We start from the raw sequence: 22,464 nt of genomic DNA, 5'->3' as shown, positions 1-22,464 counted from the left end.
CACTTTCACCCCCTCTCCCTCTTCCCTCTTCCTGGATTCACGTAGACGGTTTTATGACTCACAGTCTATGCACATCCACACACTTCAATCCCCTCTGCCTGTTCCCTCTTCCTGGATTCACTCAGACGGTTTTAAGACTCACATCCGGTGCACATCCACACACTTCCAGCCCCTCTGCCTCTTCCCTCTTCCTGGATTCACTCAAACGGTTTTAAGACTCACAGCCGGTGTACATCCACACACTTCCAGCCCCTCTGCCTCTTCCCTCTTCCTGGATTCATTCAGACGTTCTTAAGACTCGCTGCCTGTGCACAGCACACACACTTCCAGCCCCTCTGCCTCTTCCCTCTTCCTGGATTCACTCAGACGTTCTTAAGACTCACAGCCTGTGCACAGCACAAACACTTCCAGCCCCTCTCCCTCTTCCTTCTTCCTGGATTCACGTAGACGGTTTTAAGACTCACAGTCTATGCACATCCACACACTTCCACCCCCTCTCCCTCTTCCCTCTTCCTGGATTCATTTAGACGTTCTTAAGACTCACAAGCTATGCACATCCACACACTTTCACCCCCTCTGCCTCTTCCCTCATCCTGGATTCACTCAGACGGTTTTAAGACTCACAGCCGGTGCACATCCACACACTTCCAGCCCCTCTGCCTCTTCCCTCTTCCTGGATTCATCCAAACGGTTTTAAGACTCACAGCTGGTGCACATCTATACACTTCCAACCCCTCTGCCTCTTCCCTCTTCCTGGATTCACTCAAACGGTTTTAAGACTCACAGCCGGTGCATATCCACACACTTCCAGCCCCTCTGCCTCTTCCCTCTTCCTGGATTCACTCAGACGTTCTTAAGACTCACAGCCTGTGCACAACACAAACACTTCCAGCCCCTCTCCCTCTTCCTGGATTCACGTAGACGGTTTTAAGACTCACAATCTATGCACATCCACACACTTCCACCCCCTCTCCCTCTTCCCTCTTCCTGGATTCACTCAGACGTTCTTAAGACTCACAGCCTGTGCACAACACAAACACTTCCAGCCCCTCTCCCTCTTCCTGGATTCACGTAGACGGTTTTAAGACTCACAATCTATGCACATCCACACACTTCCACCCCCTCTCCCTCTTCCCTCTTCCTGGATTCACGTAGACGGTTTTATGACTCACAGTCTATGCACATCCACACACTTCCATCCCCTCTGCCTGTTCCCTCTTCCTGGATTCACTCAGACGGTTTTAAGACTCACAGCCGGTGCACATCCACACACTTCCATCCCCTCTGTCTCTTCCCTCTTCCTGGATTCATTCAGACGTTCTTAAGACTCACAGCCTGTGCACAGTACACATACTTCCAGCCACTCTGCCTCTTCCCTCTTCCTGGATTCACTCAGACGTTCTTAAGACTCACAGCCTGTGCACAGCACACATACTTCCAGCCACTCTGCCTCTTCCCTCTTCCTGGATTCACGTAGACGGTTTTAAGACTCACAGCCGGTGCACATCCACACACTTCCAGCCCCTCTCCCTCTTCCTTCTTCCTGGATTCACGTAGACGGTTTTAAGAATCACAATCTATGCACATCCACACACTTCCACCCCCTCTCCCTCTTCCCTCTTCCTGGATTCACGTAGACGGTTTTATTTTTATTTTTATAAATGTTTATTTATTTTTCTTTAAAAAGACAAGACAACACATAAGGTACAAGAGCAGGGAAGTAAAAAAAAACACATTTTCATCAAGCATGTCGTTTGGTTACAAGTTTTTGTGCGATGGTTTTTACAATTAAGAATGCATTCACTAATTATCCATTAAATATAGTTAAATATTTCATTGAGCATTGCATGTTCAAGTTACCATAGTATTCTTTCTTTTATGACAACCCTTATTTCTTTATCTCTACAATTATGTACTAGGTAGCAATAGGTCTTTATAAAATTGTATCACCATTCTCTCAAAGATAAAAGTGGAGATTAAGTCAAAGAAAGAAAGAAACTCATTACTTCATATAAGACATTTCTATTTTCCATTAATCTTAAAGTTTCCAATCATCCTCAACTCCAAATTTAATTTCCCATTATTATTTGTCAATCCATGTAGTCATTAAATATTTTAATCTATATTCACATCCATTGTTCATTACATCATCATTATTCCATTTTATATTATAAAATAGTCACCAGCCATAATCATACCTAACAATTTAAATCATCTCACTCTTATATATTAAATACATTATTATTCTTATCTCGTATAAGTAAATGGTCTATTTCATAATAAAGGCTTAATATGTATTGAAAGAGAAAAAAAAAGAGAGAAAAAAGAGAGAGATTTTTTCAAAACATTAAGTATAACTTTCTATTATTATTACATATAAGATAGGGTAAAGAAAAAGAAAAGATTCACTTCCAAGTTTTTTTATCCAACCATTGATAAAACAAGTCCCATACTTTATAAAATTGCTCATCCTCTAATTCTCTAATTTCAAATGTAAGTTTACTCATTTCTGCACAGTTCATTATCTTCCGAACAATTTCCTCCTCTGTTGGTACTTTCTCATTTTTCCAGTATTTAGCAAATACAATTCTAGCAGCTGTTAAGACATTTATGATCAAATATTTCAAGTCTTTATTGTATGTTTCTGGTATTATTCCCAATAAGAAAAGTTCTGGTTTCAAGTCTATATGTTTATGTATCATTTTCTCCAGCCACATGTGTATTTTAGTCCAGTATCTCTTAGCTTCAGGACAAGTCCACCACATGTGGTAATATGTGCCCGGTGTATGTTGACATTTCCAGCATTTTTCAGACTTATTCTTCGACATTCTTGCTATTCTCGATGGGGATAAATGCCACCTATAAAACATCTTATACAAATTTTCTTTATATGCAGTTGACATTGTCATTTTATAATTTTGAGTCCACAATTTTTGCCATTTTTCTAAATCAATCCCATGTCCAAAGTTTTTTCCCCAGGCTAACATAGTTCCTTTCACTTGTTCTTCATATAGTTTCACCTCTAATAAATAATCATAAAATTTTTTAATTAATTTTTCATCGTTACCTGTTAAAATTTTATCTAATTCAGTCAGTTTATCATAAAAACCCTCATTTTTTCGATCTTCATTGTATCTAGAATGTATTTGCACATATGAGTACCAATTGAGTTCAATACCTTCTTGTTTCAATTCTTGTATAGATTTAAGTTCACCCTCTGCATTCAATAATTCAGCATATCTAACTGCTTCTTCCCTTTTAAATATTATTGGATATGAAAAGGCTTCAATAGTTGATATCCAGACTGGAATTTTCAAGTAGTGCGACCTCTTAACCTTCTGCCAGTTTAATAACAGAGCCTCTCTTATAGAATGGTCTCTAAAGTAACCATGTTTTTTAGTTCCTTTATACCATAAGTATGCATGCCATCCCAACAGCAAGTCATGACCTTCTAGATTCAAAAGCCTATCATTTCTTAGCATTATCCATTCCTTGATCCACATCAGACTAGCTGCCTGATAGTATAACTCCCAATCAGGTAAACCCCACCCTCCCCTTGATTTGGAATCTTGTAACAATTTACATTTTATTCTTGCTTTTTTCCCTTGCCATATAAATTTCAACACTATTTTATTTAATTCTTCAAAATATCCTTTCCCCAACTTAATTGGAATAGTCTGGAACAGGTATAACAGTCTAGGTAAGATATTCATTTTAATTGTTGCGATTCTACCAATCATTGATAATTGAAGATTCTTCCATTTCGCCAAGTCTGTTACAATTTGTTGCTTCAATTTAATATAGTTATCTTCTTTGAGAGTGCTGCACTTGGCTGTTAGGTGAATCCCCAAATATTTAACTTTATTTGTGATTTGCATTTCCAAATTTTCCGCCAATTCTTCTTTTTGTTTTCGGGATATATTTTTTGTTAAAATCTTTGTTTTGTCTTTGTTTATTTTTAAACCTGCAACTTTTCCATACGCCTCGATTTCTCCTATCAGTTTAGGTGCAGATTGAAATGGCTCCTCAAGAATGAAGACTAAGTCGTCAGCAAATGCTTGCAACTTGTATTCTTCCTTTTTAATGGTCATTCCCTTTATTTCTTCCTCTTCTCTAATCTTTCTATTTAGTACTTCTAATGTTAAAACAAAAAGCAGTGGTGACAGTGGACAGCCTTGTCTCGTACCTCTTTTAATTTCAATTGGATCCGTCAGCTCTCCATTTATCATTATCTTGGCTGTTTGCTTGTGATATATCGTTTGTATGGCTTGAATAAAATTCTTACCAAAATTCATTTGTTCCATTTGTTGAGTCATAAATGTCCAATTCACGTTATCAAAGGCTTTCTGCGCATCCAAGAAAATCAAAGCCATTTGCTTCTCAGAGTGGACCTGATAATATTCTAAGGTATTTAGAATTGTCCTTATGTTATCTCTAATTTGCCTCTTTGGTAAAAAACCATTTTGGTCCGAGTGGATAAACCCATTTAGGTATTTTTTCAGTCTCTCTGCCAGTATTGAGGCAAATAGTTTATAGTCTGAGTTCAACAAGGAGATAGGTCTATAGTTCTTAATTTGCGTATGGTCTGCCTCCTCTTTGGGTATTAATGTAATATATGCCTCCAACCATGAATTAGGTATTTTACTTTCAATCATTACTTCATTCATGACTTCTAGTAATGGAACGGCCAAGGATTTTTCTAATGTTCTATAGAATTCCACAGGGAGGCCATCCGGTCCCGGGGCCTTCCCATTATTTTGTCTTTTAAGGGCCTCAGTTAATTCCATCATTGTTATTTTATCTTCAAATATAGTTCTAGTATCATTTGGTATTTGGGGGAGTTTGGCGTTTTGTAAATATTGTTTCACTTCTTTCTCTTCTATGTTCTCTTGTTCATACAACTTGGCATAGTAATCTTGAATAATTTTCCTTTTTTCCATATTTCCATGATGCAATTGTCCTTGTTCATCTCTTAGTTGTAGTATTTTCTTGGTCTCTCTTTCTTTTCTCAGTTTATAAGCCAGCCATCTGCCTGGTTTATTTGCATTTTCAAAATAGTTCTGTTTGGCGCCTCTGATTTTTTGGGCCAGGTCCTCCTTTTCCAATAGGTCAAGTTTGTGTTTTATTGTGTCCATCTTTATTTTAATCTCTTTCTTTTGTGGAGATTTCTGTAGTTCTTTTTCCAATGTGCTGTAATCTTTTTCTAGATCCTTAGACACTTGTCTTTTCTTTAAGTTTCTCTTTCTTATATAGTCTATTATCAAACCTCTAGAAAAGGCCTTCATTGTATCCCAAAGATTCTGTAAAGACGTATCTTCTTTTTTGTTTTCTTTAAAGAAGAAAGTCAATTCTTTTTCCATTTTCTTTACAAATTCTTTCTCTTTCAATATCCTGTTATCTAGTGTCCATCTCGATCTTCTTCTTTGTTGTCTCCAACCTATTGCCATTGGATTGTGGTCTGCCCAGATGTTTGGTTCAATCTCCACATCTAGTGCGCTGCTGGATATGCCCGTTGAAGCCCAAATCATATCAATTCTAGAGAACGATGAGTGTCTATTTGAATAAAAGGTATATTGTTTTTTAATGGGGTTCCTTTCTCTCCACACATCTTTTAGATTTATTTCATCCATCATCCTGAAGAAGGACTTTGGGAGTGTTTTTCTATTTTGTTTTGTTGTTTTGTGGGTCTTATAGTCCAGTTTCTGGTCTACAATACCATTGAAGTCTCCCATCATGCAAATGTCAGCATAGTCTAGATCAGAAATTTTCTTGTGGATTTTTTTATAAAAGTCATCTTGTTTTTCATTAGGGGCATAAATTCCAATTAGCAGTATTTTCCTAGCATTGTCCATTATTTCCACCATTAAAATTCTTCCATCTTCGTCTGTGTAGATTTGTTTCGCAGGGATTTTATCTTTAATGTAGAAGGTCACACCTCTTTGTTTACAGTCCGCTAACGAAGTAAAGTTTTTTCCCAGTTTTGGTTGTACTAATAAATGACTATTACTTTGTTGAATATGTACTTCTTGTAAGCAAATTATATCTAATTTTAATTTTCCTAATTTGTGGAATATTTTCGTTCGTTTACATGGCGAATTAAGTCCATTTATATTAATTGAGAGTAATTTTATTCCTTCCATCCTTATGTTTTATATATAGGATTTATAGCTCTAGTTGATCTTGGTTCCCGTTGTGCTCTACTCTCTACACCCCCAACAGCACCTTCTTCAATGTCAATTCCACCTACAGCACCCTCTGTCCTCTCAATTTCGGTTATGGGTAGATCCAGCAGTTGCACCGGTGGCTCTTCATTTCCAGGCTTCTCTGGCTTTCCTCTCAAATGTTCTGTGTAGAAAGCTTCTGCCTTCTCAATTGTATCAATTCTATATCTCTGTCCTTTCCATACAAACATGAGGCCTTCCGGAATCAACCATCTATAGTTAACTCCTATTTTAAGTAAGGCTGTAGTCAAGAATTGATATTTTCTTCTTTTCTCTCTCACCCGTCTTGGTATTTGCTTAAGAATTGCAATCTCCTTGCCTTTGTATTGCAGTTTTTTATCTCTTGTGTTTTGCAGGATTTGTAGTTTTAGTGCTTTTTTCGTAAATCTTACATGGACCTCCCTTGGGAGGGAGTTCCTCGTTGCATATCTTGTGTTAACTCGAAATGTCTCATCTATCCCGTCCATTATCTTCTCCTCAGGTATCCCTAATATTTCTATGAGAATTTCGGATATTATTTGTGGCAGATTTTCACCCTTTTCTTCTACTATATTTTGAAACCTCAAAAAATATTCAGAGCGCTCCATCTCCAGTCCAATTATTACACTGCTTTCTGTTTCCACTTCATTCAATCTGGAATCAAACTCTTCGTCCCTCTTCTCTCTCTGCTTCTCTCTTTCAGCAATTTTTTGCATAACATCTTCTTGTTTTTTGACCCACTGTTGTATATCTTTTATATTTCTCTCTGCTTCGTCTGTTTTTTTTTCTATGTTCTCCATCTTCGTTTCCACATTGTCCAACTTCTTTACAAGTGTATCAAATTTTTCATCAGAGCTTGTTTGAAGTTTCTGTATTGCTTGCATAATTGAATCTAGTGATATGGTCTTCTCTTTTTCCTGTTGGATCATAGATTGTATTGATCTTTGTCCTCCTGCCGGTGAGGAGGCAGGGGTTGTTGTTGTAGAACCCACTGGTGTTGGCTTTCTACTCATCTTGCTATTTTACTCTCTCTTCTTCTTCGTTTTGTGGTTCAGTCCAATTGCAGTTAACACTAGAAAAAAAAAAGAAGGTAGAAAGGGGAAAAGAGGGGAAAAGAGGAAGAGGGGGGGAAATAGGGGAAGAGAGTGTATGGTAGTTAGATAAAAGTAATAGGGGGAGAAAGCAAGGTTTGATATAGGATATAAGAGAGAGGCAGAAGAGGGAGAGGGGCACAAAGAGAAAGTGAGTGGAAAGGGAAAGAAAAAGACAATCTGTATAAGAAAAATAAGGGTGGGTAAATGGAGCGGGAGGAGAGAAAGAAAAAAAAATGTATCTCTGTTATTTCAAGAAGAAAAAAAAAAGGGGAAATAAGAAAAATGGAAAAAGAAAAAATTGCAGACCAAGGAAGAAAAAAAAAGAAGGAAAAAATTGTTCAGCGCTTCCAGGCTCCAGGACTTCAAAAAAAAAAGAAAGAAACAAACAACACACGCACCAACTAGAAAAGGGAAAAAGTCATCACATCCCCAGGAGAATAGTATAAACACTTGATGTAATTTCCAAAGTCACTCCAGTTTTCTCTTATCAGTCTTCCAAGATAAGTTTCCAGACCTTACAGCTCCACAAGGAACAGCCTGCAAAAACCATCTGTGTTCCTTGCTTCTTATCAGGTCCTGACCTTGAATAAATGTCTTTTTCTCAAAATAATCCCAGCTGTAGGAATTGGCAACAATGTTTCAAAGTCCGCTAGATGGCAGTGTTAAAGTAACAGTGTTAAAATGTATCCAGTCCCTAGCCCCTCGAAGCGCTGCCTAAAAGAGAAAGTTAAGCTCAGCACAAAGAGGAAAAAAAAAAAATCTTTCAGGCATTAAAAGGTATATAAGAAAAAAGGCTCTGATAAAGTCGCTTTAAAAAAAAAGAAAAAATAAGGAAGGGGGGGTTAAAAATAAAGAGAGCTTCAACCGCAATTGTAACAACAGTAATGAAAGTCCCGTCTGGTTTCCAGTAAATAAAAAGGGAAGAACAAAAAGCCCAAATGGTTTCAATTAGCTCTATTCAAACCCGCCGCTAAGTCTTCGGTTATTTTCTATTTCCTTTAATCTTCCAAATTAAGAGTGTCCTCTGTATAATTTAAGCAAAAAAGAAAAGCTTTCTTCAAGTACTCTCACCAAACCACGGCATGCTTTCTCTCTCTCCTGCTCTTGCTTCACGGAGCCGTCAGCCGCTTTGGCAGCCCGGGGGCTGGCTCCTGACCGCAGGCAAAAAGGGGTTTCACCAGGGTTTCCAGAGACTTTGCGAGTGTCTCTGGGTCCCCCGGAATTTCCCCTTACCTCCCACTGTCTCTTCGGGACAGCTTGGGTCCAATGGACCGTCCAAACGATCAGGATTCAACGGGTCATCTGGAGTAACCAGAAAACCCGTGGTAGCGCAGCGACGCGTGGCTCCTCCCGCCGCGTAGACGGTTTTATGACTCACAGTTTATGCACATCCACAAACTTCCAGCCCATCTGCTTCTTCCCTCTTCCTGGATTCACCCAAACGGTTTTAAGACTCACAGCCGGTGCACATCCAAACACTTCCAGCCCCTCTGCCTCTTCCTGGATTCATTCAGACGTTCTTAAGACTCGCTGCCTGTGCACAGCACACACACTTCCAGCCCCTCTCCCTCTTCCTTCTTCCTGGATTCACGTAGACGGTTTTAAGAATCACAATCTATGCACATCCACACACTTTCACCCCCTCTCCCTCTTCCCTCTTCCTGGATTCACGTAGACGGTTTTATGACTCACAGTCTATGCACATCCACACACTTCAATCCCCTCTGCCTGTTCCCTCTTCCTGGATTCACTCAGACGGTTTTAAGACTCACATCCGGTGCACATCCACACACTTCCAGCCCCTCTTCCTCTTCCCTCTTCCTGGATTCACTCAAACGGTTTTAAGACTCACAGCCGGTGTACATCCACACACTTCCAGCCCCTCTGCCTCTTCCCTCTTCCTGGATTCATTCAGACGTTCTTAAGACTCGCTGCCTGTGCACAGCACACACACTTCCAGCCCCTCTGCCTCTTCCCTCTTCCTGGATTCACTCAGACGTTCTTAAGACTCACAGCCTGTGCACAGCACAAACACTTCCAGCCGCTCTCCCTCTTCCTTCTTCCTGGATTCATGTAGACGGTTTTAAGACTCACAGTCTATGCACATCCACACACTTCCACCCCCTCTCCCTCTTCCCTCTTCCTGGATTCACTCAGACGTTCTTTAGACTCACAGCCGGTGCACATCCACACACTTCCAGCGCCTCTGCCTCTTCCGTCTTCCTGGATTCACTCAGATGTTCTTAAGACTCACATCCTGTGCACAGCACAAACACTTCCAGCCCCTCTCCCTCTTCCTTCTTCCTGGATTCACGTAGACGGTTTTAAGACTCACAGTCTATGCACATCCACACACTTCCACCCCCTCTCCCTCTTCCCTCTTCCTGGATTCATTTAGACGTTCTTAAGACTCACAAGCTATGCACATCCACACACTTTCACCCCCTCTGCCTCTTCCCTCATCCTGGATTCACTCAGACGGTTTTAAGACTCACAGCCGGTGCACATCCACACACTTCCAGCCCCTCTGCCTCTTCCCTCTTCCTGGATTCACTCAAACGGTTTTAAGACTCACAGCCGGTGCATATCCACACACTTCCAGCCCCTCTGCCTCTTCCCTCTTCCTGGATTCACTCAGACGTTCTTAAGACTCACAGCCTGTGCACAACACAAACACTTCCAGCCCCTCTCCCTCTTCCTGGATTCACGTAGACGGTTTTAAGACTCACAATCTATGCACATCCACACACTTCCACCCCCTCTCCCTCTTCCCTCTTCCTGGATTCACGTAGACGGTTTTATGACTCACAGTCTATGCACATCCACACACTTCCATCCCCTCTGCCTGTTCCCTCTTCCTGGATTCACTCAGACGGTTTTAAGACTCACAGCCGGTGCACATCCACACACTTCCATCCCTCTGTCTCTTCCCTCTTCCTGGATTCATTCAGACGTTCTTAAGACTCACAGCCTGTGCACAGCACACATACTTCCAGCCACTCTGCCTCTTCCCTCTTCCTGGATTCACTCAGACGTTCTTAAGACTCACAGCCTGTGCACAGCACACATACTTCCAGCCACTCTGCCTCTTCCCTCTTCCTGGATTCACGTAGACGGTTTTAAGACTCACAGCCGGTGCACATCCACACACTTCCAGCCCCTCTCCCTCTTCCTTCTTCCTGGATTCACGTAGACGGTTTTAAGAATCACAATCTATGCACATCCACACACTTCCACCCCCTCTCCCTCTTCCCTCTTCCTGGATTCACGTAGACGGTTTTATGACTCACAGTTTATGCACATCCACAAACTTCCAGCCCATCTGCCTCTTCCCTCTTCCTGGATTCACCCAAACGGTTTTAAGACTCACAGCCGGTGCACATCCAAACACTTCCAGCCCCTCTGCCTCTTCCTGGATTCATTCAGACGTTCTTAAGACTCGCTGCCTGTGCACAGCACACACACTTCCAGCCCCTCTCCCTCTTCCTTCTTCCTGGATTCACGTAGACGGTTTTAAGAATCACAATCTATGCACATCCACACACTTTCACCCCCTCTCCCTCTTCCCTCTTCCTGGATTCACGTAGACGGTTTTATGACTCACAGTCTATGCACATCCACACACTTCAATCCCCTCTGCCTGTTCCCTCTTCCTGGATTCACTCAGACGGTTTTAAGACTCACATCCGGTGCACATCCACACACTTCCAGCCCCTCTGCCTCTTCCCTCTTCCTGGATTCACTCAAACGGTTTTAAGACTCACAGCCGGTGTACATCCACACACTTCCAGCCCCTCTGCCTCTTCCCTCTTCCTGGATTCATTCAGACGTTCTTAAGACTCGCTGCCTGTGCACAGCACACACACTTCCAGCCCCTCTGCCTCTTCCCTCTTCCTGGATTCACTCAGACGTTCTTAAGACTCACAGCCTGTGCACAGCACAAACACTTCCAGCCCCTCTCCCTCTTCCTTCTTCCTGGATTCACGTAGACGGTTTTAAGACTCACAGTCTATGCACATCCACACACTTCCACCCCCTCTCCCTCTTCCCTCTTCCTGGATTCACTCAGACGTTCTTTAGACTCACAGCCGGTGCACATCCACACACTTCCAGCGCCTCTGCCTCTTCCGTCTTCCTGGATTCACTCAGATGTTCTTAAGACTCACATCCTGTGCACAGCACAAACACTTCCAGCCCCTCTCCCTCTTCCTTCTTCCTGGATTCACGTAGACGGTTTTAAGACTCACAGTCTATGCACATCCACACACTTCCACCCCCTCTCCCTCTTCCCTCTTCCTGGATTCATTTAGACGTTCTTAAGACTCACAACCTATGCACATCCACACACTTTCACCCCCTCTGCCTCTTCCCTCATCCTGGATTCACTCAGACGGTTTTAAGACTCACAGCCGGTGCACATCCACACACTTCCAGCCCCTCTGCCTCTTCCCTCTTCCTGGATTCACCCAAACGGTTTTAAGACTCACAGCTGGTGCACATCCATACACTTCCAACCGCTCTGCCTCTTCCCTCTTCCTGGATTCACTCAAACGGTTTTAAGACTCACAGCCGGTGCATATCCACACACTTCCAGCCCCTCTGCCTCTTCCCTCTTCCTGGATTCACTCAGACGTTCTTAAGACTCACAGCCTGTGCACAACACAAACACTTCCAGCCCCTCTCCCTCTTCCTGGATTCACGTAGACGGTTTTAAGACTCACAATCTATGCACATCCACACACTTCCACCCCCTCTCCCTCTTCCCTCTTCCTGGATTCACGTAGACGGTTTTATGACTCACAGTCTATGCACATCCACACACTTCCATCCCCTCTGCCTGTTCCCTCTTCCTGGATTCACTCAGACGGTTTTAAGACTCACAGCCGGTGCACATCCACACACTTCCATCCCCTCTGTCTCTTCCCTCTTCCTGGATTCATTCAGACGTTCTTAAGACTCACAGCCTGTGCACAGCACACATACTTCCAGCCACTCTGCCCCTTCCCTCTTCCTGGATTCACTCAGACGTTCTTAAGACTCACAGCCTGTGCACAGCACACATACTTCCAGCCACTCTGCCTCTTCCCTCTTCCTGGATTCACGTAGACGGTTTTAAGACTCACAGTCTATGCACATCCACACACTTCCATCCCCTCTGCCTGTTCCCTCTTCCTGGATTCACTCGAACGGTTTTAAGACTCACAGCCGGTGCATATCCAAACACTTCCAGCCCCTCTGCCTCTTCCTGGATTCATTCAGACGTTCTTAAGTCTCCCTGCCTGTGCACAGCACACACACTTCCAGCCCCTCTCCCTCTTCCTTCTTCCTGGATTCACGTAGATGGTTTTAAGAATCACAATCTATGCACATCCACACAGTTCCACCCCCTCTCCCTCTTCCCTCTTCCTGGATTCACGTAGACGGTTTTATGACTCACAGTTTATGCACATCCACACACTTCAATCCCCTCTGCCTGTTCCCTCTTCCTGGATTCACTCAGACGGTTTTAAGACTCACAGCCGGTGCACATCCACACACTTCCAGCCCCTCTGCCTCTTCCCTCTTCCTGGATTCACTCAAACGGTTTTAAGACTCAGAGGCGGTGTACATCCACACACTTCCAGCCCCTCTGCTTCTCCCCTCTTCCTGGATTCATTCAGACGTTCTTAAGACTCGCTGCCTGTGCACAGCACACACACTTCCAGCCCCTCTGCCTCTTCCCTCTTCCTGGATTCACTCAGACGTTCTTAAGACTCACAGCCTGTGCACAGCAGAAACACTTCCAGCCCCTCTCCCTCTTCCTTCTTCCTGGATTCACGTAGACGGTTTTAAGACTCACAGTCTATGCACATCCACACACTTCCACCCCCTCTCCCTCTTCCCTCTTCCTGGATTCACTCAGACGTTCTTTAGACTCACAAGCCATGCACATCCACACACTTTCAGCCCCTCTGCCTCTTCCCTCATCCTGGATTCACGCAGACGGTTTTAAGACTCACAGCCGGTGCACATCCACACACTTCCAGCCCCTCTGCCTCTTCCCTCTTTCTGGATTCACCCAAACGGTTTTAAGACTCACAGCTGGTGCACATCCACACACTTCCAACCCCTCTGCCTCTTCCCTCTTCCTGGATTCACCCAAACGGTTTTAAGACTCACAGCTGGTGCACATCCATACACTTCCAACCCCTCTGCCTCTTCCCTCTTCCTGGATTCACTCAAACGGTTTTAAGACTCACAGCCGGTGCATATCCACACACTTCCAGCCCCTCTGCCTCTTCCCTCTTCCTGGATTCACTCAGACGTTCTTAAGACTCACAGCCTGTGCACAACACAAACACTTCCAGCCCCTCTCCCTCTTCCTGGATTCACGTAGACGGTTTTAAGACTCACAATCTATGCACATCCACACACTTCCACCCCCTCTCCCTCTTCCCTCTTCCTGGATTCACGTAGACGGTTTTATGACTCACAGTCTATGCACATCCACACACTTCCATCCCCTCTGCCTGTTCCCTCTTCCTGGATTCACTCAGACGGTTTTAAGACTCACAGTCTATGCACATCCACACACTTCCACCCCCTCTCCCTCTTCCCTCTTCCTGGATTCATTGAGACGTTCTTAAGACTCACAAGCTATGCACATCCACACACTTTCACCCCCTCTGCCTCTTCCCTCATCCTGGATTCACTCAGACGGTTTTAAGACTCACAGCCGGTGCACATCCACACACTTCCAGCCCCTCTGCCTCTTCCCTCTTCCTGGATTCACTCAAACGGTTTTAAGACTCACAGCCGGTGCACATCCACACACTTCCAGCCCCTCTGCCTCTTCCCTCTTCCTGGATTCACGTAGACGGTTTTAAGAATCACAATCTATGCACATCCACACACTTCCACCCCCTCTCCCTCTTCCCTCTTCCTGGATTCACGTAGACGGTTTTATGACTCACAGTTTATGCACATCCACAAACTTCCAGCCCATCTGCCTCTTCCCTCTTCCTGGATTCACCCAAACGGTTTTAAGACTCACAGCCGGTGCACATCCAAACACTTCCAGCCCCTCTGCCTCTTCCTGGATTCATTCAGACGTTCTTAAGACTCGCTGCCTGTGCACAGCACACACACTTCCAGCCCCTCTCCCTCTTCCTTCTTCCTGGATTCACGTAGACGGTTTTAAGAATCACAATCTATGCACATCCACACACTTTCACCCCCTCTCCCTCTTCCCTCTTCCTGGATTCACGTAGACGGTTTTAAGACTCACAGCCGGTGCACATCCACACACTTCCAGCCCCTCTGCCTCTTCCCTCTTCCTGGATTCACTCAGACGGTTTTAAGACTCACATCCGGTGCACATCCACACACTTCCAGCCCCTCTGCCTCTTCCCTCTTCCTGGATTCACTCAAACGGTTTTAAGACTCACAGCCGGTGTACATCCACACACTTCCAGCCCCTCTGCCTCTTCCCTCTTCCTGGATTCATTCAGACGTTCTTAAGACTCGCTGCCTGTGCACAGCACACACACTTCCAGCCCCTCTGCCTCTTCCCTCTTCCTGGATTCACTCAGACGTTCTTAAGACTCACAGCCTGTGCACAGCACAAACACTTCCAGCCCCTCTCCCTCTTCCTTCTTCCTGGATTCACGTAGACGGTTTTAAGACTCACAGTCTATGCACATCCACACACTTTCACCCCCTCTGCCTCTTCCCTCATCCTGGATTCACTCAGACGGTTTTAAGACTCACAGCCGGTGCACATCCACACACTTCCAGCCCCTCTGCCTCTTCCCTCTTCCTGGATTCACCCAAATGGTTTTAAGACTCACAGCTGGTGCACATCCATACACTTCCAACCCCTCTGCCTCTTCCCTCTTCCTGGATTCACTCAAACGGTTTTAAGACTCACAGCCGGTGCATATCCACACACTTCCAGCCCCTCTGCCTCTTCCCTCTTCCTGGATTCACTCAGACGTTCTTAAGACTCACAGCCTGTGCACAACACAAACACTTCCAGCCCCTCTCCCTCTTCCTGGATTCACGTAGACGGTTTTAAGACTCACAATCTATGCACATCCACACACTTCCACCCCCTCTCCCTCTTCCCTCTTCCTGGATTCACGTAGACGGTTTTATGACTCACAGTCTATGCACATCCACACACTTCCATCCCCTCTGCCTGTTCCCTCTTCCTGGATTCACTCAGACGGTTTTAAGACTCACAGCCGGTGCACATCCACACACTTCCATCCCCTCTGTCTCTTCCCTCTTCCTGGATTCATTCAGACGTTCTTAAGACTCACAGCCTGTGCACAGCACACATACTTCCAGCCACTCTGCCTCTTCCCTCTTCCTGGATTCACTCAGACGTTCTTAAGACTCACAGCCTGTGCACAGCACACATACTTCCAGCCACTCTGCCTCTTCCCTCTTCCTGGATTCACGTAGACGGTTTTAAGACTCACAGTCTATGCACATCCACACACTTCCATCCCCTCTGCCTGTTCCCTCTTCCTGGATTCACTCGAACGGTTTTAAGACTCACAGCCGGTGCATATCCAAACACTTCCAGGCCCTCTGCCTCTTCCTGGATTCATTCAGACGTTCTTAAGTCTCCCTGCCTGTGCACAGCACACACACTTCCAGCCCCTCTCCCTCTTCCTTCTTCCTGGATTCACGTAGACGGTTTTAAGAATCACAATCTATGCACATCCACACACTTCCACCCCCTCTCCCTCTTCCCTCTTCCTGGATTCACGTAGACGGTTTTATGACTCACAGTTTATGCACATCCACACACTTCAATCCCCTCTGCCTGTTCCCTCTTCCTGGATTCACTCAGACGGTTTTATGACTCACAGTCTATGCACATCCACACACTTCCAGCCCCTCTGCCTCTTCCCTCTTCCTGGATTCACTCAAACGGTTTTAAGACTCACAGGCGGTGTACATCCACACACTTCCAGCCCCTCTGCTTCTCCCCTCTTCCTGGATTCATTCAGACGTTCTTAAGACTCGCTGCCTGTTCACAGCACACACACTTCCAGCCCCTCTGCCTCTTCCCTCTTCCTGGATTCACTCAGACGTTCTTAAGACTCACAGCCTGTGCACAGCAGAAACACTTCCAGCCCCTCTCCCTCTTCCTTCTTCCTGGATTCACGTAGACGGTTTTAAGACTCACAGTCTATGCACATCCACACACTTCCACCCCCTCTCCCTCTTCCCTCTTCCTGGATTCACTCAGACGTTCTTTAGACTCACAAGCTATGCACATCCACACACTTTCAGCCCCTCTGCCTCTTCCCTCATCCTGGATTCACGCAGACGGTTTTAAGACTCACAGCCGGTGCACATCCACACACTTCCAGCCCCTCTGCCTCTTCCCTCTTTCTGGATTCACCCAAACGGTTTTAAGACTCACAGCTGGTGCACATCCACACACTTCCAACCCCTCTGCCTCTTCCCTCTTCCTGGATTCACCCAAACGGTTTTAAGACTCACAGCTGGTGCACATCCATACACTTCCAACCCCTCTGCCTCTTCCCTCTTCCTGGATTCACTCAGACGTTCTTAAGACTCACAGCTGGTGCATATCCACACACTTCCAGCCCCTCTGCCTCTTCCCTCTTCCTGGATTCACTCAGACGTTCTTAAGACTCACAGCCTGTGCACAACACAAACACTTCCAGCCCCTCTCCCTCTTCCTGGATTCACGTAGACGGTTTTAAGACTCACAATCTATGCACATCCACACACTTCCACCCCCTCTCCCTCTTCCCTCTTCCTGGATTCACGTAGACGGTTTTATGACTCACAGTCTATGCACATCCACACACTTCCATCCCCTCTGCCTGTTCCCTCTTCCTGGATTCACTCAGACGGTTTTAAGACTCACAGCCGGTGCACATCCACACACTTCCATCCCCTCTGTCTCTTCCCTCTTCCTGGATTCATTCAGACGTTCTTAAGACTCACAGCCTGTGCACAGCACACATACTTCCAGCCACTCTGCCTCTTCACTCTTCCTGGATTCACTCAGACGTTCTTAAGACTCACAGCCTGTGCACAGCACACATACTTCCAGCCACTCTGCCTCTTCCCTCTTCCTGGATTCACGTAGACGGTTTTAAGACTCACAGTCTATGCACATCCACACACTTCCATCCCCTCTGCCTGTTCCCTCTTCCTGGATTCACTCGAACGGTTTTAAGACTCACAGCCGGTGCATATCCAAACACTTCCAGGCCCTCTGCCTCTTCCTGGATTCATTCAGACGTTCTTAAGTCTCCCTGCCTGTGCACAGCACACACACTTCCAGCCCCTCTCCCTCTTCCTTCTTCCTGGATTCACGTAGACGGTTTTAAGAATCACAATCTATGCACATCCACACACTTCCACCCCCTCTCCCTCTTCCCTCTTCCTGGATTCACGTAGACGGTTTTATGACTCACAGTTTATGCACATCCACACACTTCAATCCCCTCTGCCTGTTCCCTCTTCCTGGATTCACTCAGACGGTTTTATGACTCACAGTCTATGCACATCCACACACTTCCAGCCCCTCTGCCTCTTCCCTCTTCCTGGATTCACTCAAACGGTTTTAAGACTCACAGGCGGTGTACATCCACACACTTCCAGCCCCTCTGCTTCTCCCCTCTTCCTGGATTCATTCAGACGTTCTTAAGACTCGCTGCCTGTGCACAGCACACACACTTCCAGCCCCTCTGCCTCTTCCCTCTTCCTGGATTCACTCAGACGTTCTTAAGACTCACAGCCTGTGCACAGCAGAAACACTTCCAGCCCCTCTCCCTCTTCCTTCTTCCTGGATTCACGTAGACGGTTTTAAGACTCACAGTCTATGCACATCCACACACTTCCACCCCCTCTCCCTCTTCCCTCTTCCTGGATTCACTCAGACGTTCTTTAGACTCACAAGCTATGCACATCCACACACTTTCAGCCCCTCTGCCTCTTCCCTCATCCTGGATTCACGCAGACGGTTTTAAGACTCACAGCCGGTGCACATCCACACACTTCCAGCCCCTCTGCCTCTTCCCTCTTTCTGGATTCACCCAAACGGTTTTAAGACTCACAGCTGGTGCACATCCACACACTTCCAACCCCTCTGCCTCTTCCCTCTTCCTGGATTCACCCAAACGGTTTTAAGACTCACAGCTGGTGCACATCCATACACTTCCAACCCCTCTGCCTCTTCCCTCTTCCTGGATTCACTCAAACGGTTTTAAGACTCACAGCCGGTGCATATCCACACACTTCCAGCCCCTCTGCCTCTTCCCTCTTCCTGGATTCACTCAGACGTTCTTAAGACTCACAGCCTGTGCACAACACAAACACTTCCAGCCCCTCTCCCTCTTCCTGGATTCACGTAGACGGTTTTAAGACTCACAATCTATGCACATCCACACACTTCCACCCCCTCTCCCTCTTCCCTCTTCCTGGATTCACGTAGACGGTTTTATGACTCACAGTCTATGCACATCCACACACCTCCATCCCCTCTGCCTGTTCCCTCTTCCTGGATTCACTCAGACGGTTTTAAGACTCACAGCCGGTGCACATCCACACACTTCCATCCCCTCTGTCTCTTCCCTCTTCCTGGATTCACTCAGACGTTCTTAAGACTCACAGCCTGTGCACAGCACACATACTTCCAGCCACTCTGCCTCTTCCCTCTTCCTGGATTCACGTAGACGGTTTTAAGACTCACAGCCATTGCACATCCACACACTTCCAGCCCCTCTCCCTCTTCCTTCTTCCTGGATTCACGTAGACGGTTTTAAGAATCACAATCTATGCACATCCACACACTTCCACCCCCTCTCCCTCTTCCCTCTTCCTGGATTCACGTAGACGGTTTTATGACTCACAGTTTATGCACATCCACAAACTTCCAGCCCATCTGCCTCTTCCCTCTTCCTGGATTCACCCAAACGGTTTTAAGACTCACAGCCGGTGCACATCCAAACACTTCCAGCCCCTCTGCCTCTTCCTGGATTCATTCAGACGTTCTTAAGACTCGCTGCCTGTGCACAGCACACACACTTCCAGCCCCTCTCCCTCTTCCTTCTTCCTGGATTCACGTAGACGGTTTTAAGAATCACAATCTATGCACATCCACACACTTTCACCCCCTCTCCCTCTTCCCTCTTCCTGGATTCACGTAGACGGTTTTATGACTCACAGGCTATGCACATCCACACACTTCAATCCCCTCTGCCTGTTCCCTCTTCCTGGATTCACTCAGACGGTTTTAAGACTCACATCCGGTGCACATCCACACACTTCCAGCCCCTCTGCCTCTTCCCTCTTCCTGGATTCACTCGAACGGTTTTAAGACTCACAGCCGGTGCATATCCAAACACTTCCAGGCCCTCTGCCTCTTCCTGGATTCATTCAGACGTTCTTAAGTCTCCCTGCCTGTGCACAGCACACACACTTCCAGCCCCTCTCCCTCTTCCTTCTTCCTGGATTCACGTAGACGGTTTTAAGAATCACAATCTATGCACATCCACACACTTCCACCCCCTCTCCCTCTTCCCTCTTCCTGGATTCACGTAGACGGTTTTATGACTCACAGTTTATGCACATCCACACACTTCAATCCCCTCTGCCTGTTCCCTCTTCCTGGATTCACTCAGACGGTTTTATGACTCACAGTCTATGCACATCCACACACTTCCAGCCCCTCTGCCTCTTCCCTCTTCCTGGATTCACTCAAACGGTTTTAAGACTCACAGGCGGTGTACATCCACACACTTCCAGCCCCTCTGCTTCTCCCCTCTTCCTGGATTCATTCAGACGTTCTTAAGACTCGCTGCCTGTGCACAGCACACACACTTCCAGCCCCTCTGCCTCTTCCCTCTTCCTGGATTCACTCAGACGTTCTTAAGACTCACAGCCTGTGCACAGCAGAAACACTTCCAGCCCCTCTCCCTCTTCCTTCTTCCTGGATTCACGTAGACGGTTTTAAGACTCACAGTCTATGCACATCCACACACTTCCACCCCCTCTCCCTCTTCCCTCTTCCTGGATTCACTCAGACGTTCTTTAGACTCACAAGCTATGCACATCCACACACTTTCAGCCCCTCTGCCTCTTCCCTCATCCTGGATTCACGCAGACGGTTTTAAGACTCACAGCCGGTGCACATCCACACACTTCCAGCCCCTCTGCCTCTTCCCTCTTTCTGGATTCACCCAAACGGTTTTAAGACTCACAGCTGGTGCACATCCACACACTTCCAACCCCTCTGCCTCTTCCCTCTTCCTGGATTCACCCAAACGGTTTTAAGACTCACAGCTGGTGCACATCCATACACTTCCAACCCCTCTGCCTCTTCCCTCTTCCTGGATTCACTCAAACGGTTTTAAGACTCACAGCCGGTGCATATCCACACACTTCCAGCCCCTCTGCCTCTTCCCTCTTCCTGGATTCACTCAGACGTTCTTAAGACTCACAGCCTGTGCACAACACAAACACTTCCAGCCCCTCTCCCTCTTCCTGGATTCACGTAGACGGTTTTAAGACTCACAATCTATGCACATCCACACACTTCCACCCCCTCTCCCTCTTCCCTCTTCCTGGATTCACGTAGACGGTTTTATGACTCACAGTCTATGCACATCCACACACCTCCATCCCCTCTGCCTGTTCCCTCTTCCTGGATTCACTCAGACGGTTTTAAGACTCACAGCCGGTGCACATCCACACACTTCCATCCCCTCTGTCTCTTCCCTCTTCCTGGATTCACTCAGACGTTCTTAAGACTCACAGCCTGTGCACAGCACACATACTTCCAGCCACTCTGCCTCTTCCCTCTTCCTGGATTCACGTAGACGGTTTTAAGACTCACAGCCGGTGCACATCCACACACTTCCAGCCCCTCTCCCTCTTCCTTCTTCCTGGATTCACGTAGACGGTTTTAAGAATCACAATCTATGCACATCCACACACTTCCACCCCCTCTCCCTCTTCCCTCTTCCTGGATTCACGTAGACGGTTTTATGACTCACAGTTTATGCACATCCACAAACTTCCAGCCCATCTGCCTCTTCCCTCTTCCTGGATTCACCCAAACGGTTTTAAGACTCACAGCCGGTGCACATCCAAACACTTCCAGCCCCTCTGCCTCTTCCTGGATTCATTCAGACGTTCTTAAGACTCGCTGCCTGTGCACAGCACACACACTTCCAGCCCCTCTCCCTCTTCCTTCTTCCTGGATTCACGTAGACGGTTTTAAGAATCACAATCTATGCACATCCACACACTTTCACCCCCTCTCCCTCTTCCCTCTTCCTGGATTCACGTAGACGGTTTTATGACTCACAGGCTATGCACATCCACACACTTCAATCCCCTCTGCCTGTTCCCTCTTCCTGGATTCACTCAGACGGTTTTAAGACTCACATCCGGTGCACATCCACACACTTCCAGCCCCTCTGCCTCTTCCCTCTTCCTGGATTCACTCAAACGGTTTTAAGACTCACAGCCGGTGTACATCCACACACTTCCAGCCCCTCTGCCTCTTCCCTCTTCCTGGATTCATTCAGACGTTCTTAAGACTCGCTGCCTGTGCACAGCACACACACTTCCAGCCCCTCTGCCTCTTCCCTCTTCCTGGATTCACTCAGACGTTCTTAAGACTCACAGCCTGTGCACAGCACAAACACTTCCAGCCCCTCTCCCTCTTCCTTCTTCCTGGATTCACGTAGACGGTTTTAAGACTCACAGTCTATGCACATCCACACACTTCCACCCCCTCTCCCTCTTCCCTCTTCCTGGATTCATTTAGACGTTCTTAAGACTCACAAGCTATGCACATCCACACACTTTCACCCCCTCTGCCTCTTCCCTCATCCTGGATTCACTCAGACGGTTTTAAGACTCACAGCCGGTGCACATCCACACACTTCCAGCCCCTCTGCCTCTTCCCTCTTCCTGGATTCACCCAAACGGTTTTAAGACTCACAGCTGGTGCACATCCATACACTTCCAACCCCTCTGCCTCTTCCCTCTTCCTGGATTCACTCAAACGGTTTTAAGACTCACAGCCGGTGCATATCCACACACTTCCAGCCCCTCTGCCTCTTCCCTCTTCCTGGATTCACTCAGACGTTCTTAAGACTCACAGCCTGTGCACAACACAAACA

This window comes from Natrix helvetica, assembly GCF_964273705.1.
Source record: "Natrix helvetica genome assembly, chromosome: W".
NCBI classification, from domain to species: Eukaryota; Metazoa; Chordata; class Lepidosauria; order Squamata; family Natricidae; genus Natrix; species Natrix helvetica.
The sequence above is the reverse complement of the archived record's forward strand: the minus strand, read 5'-3'. Positions refer to the sequence as shown.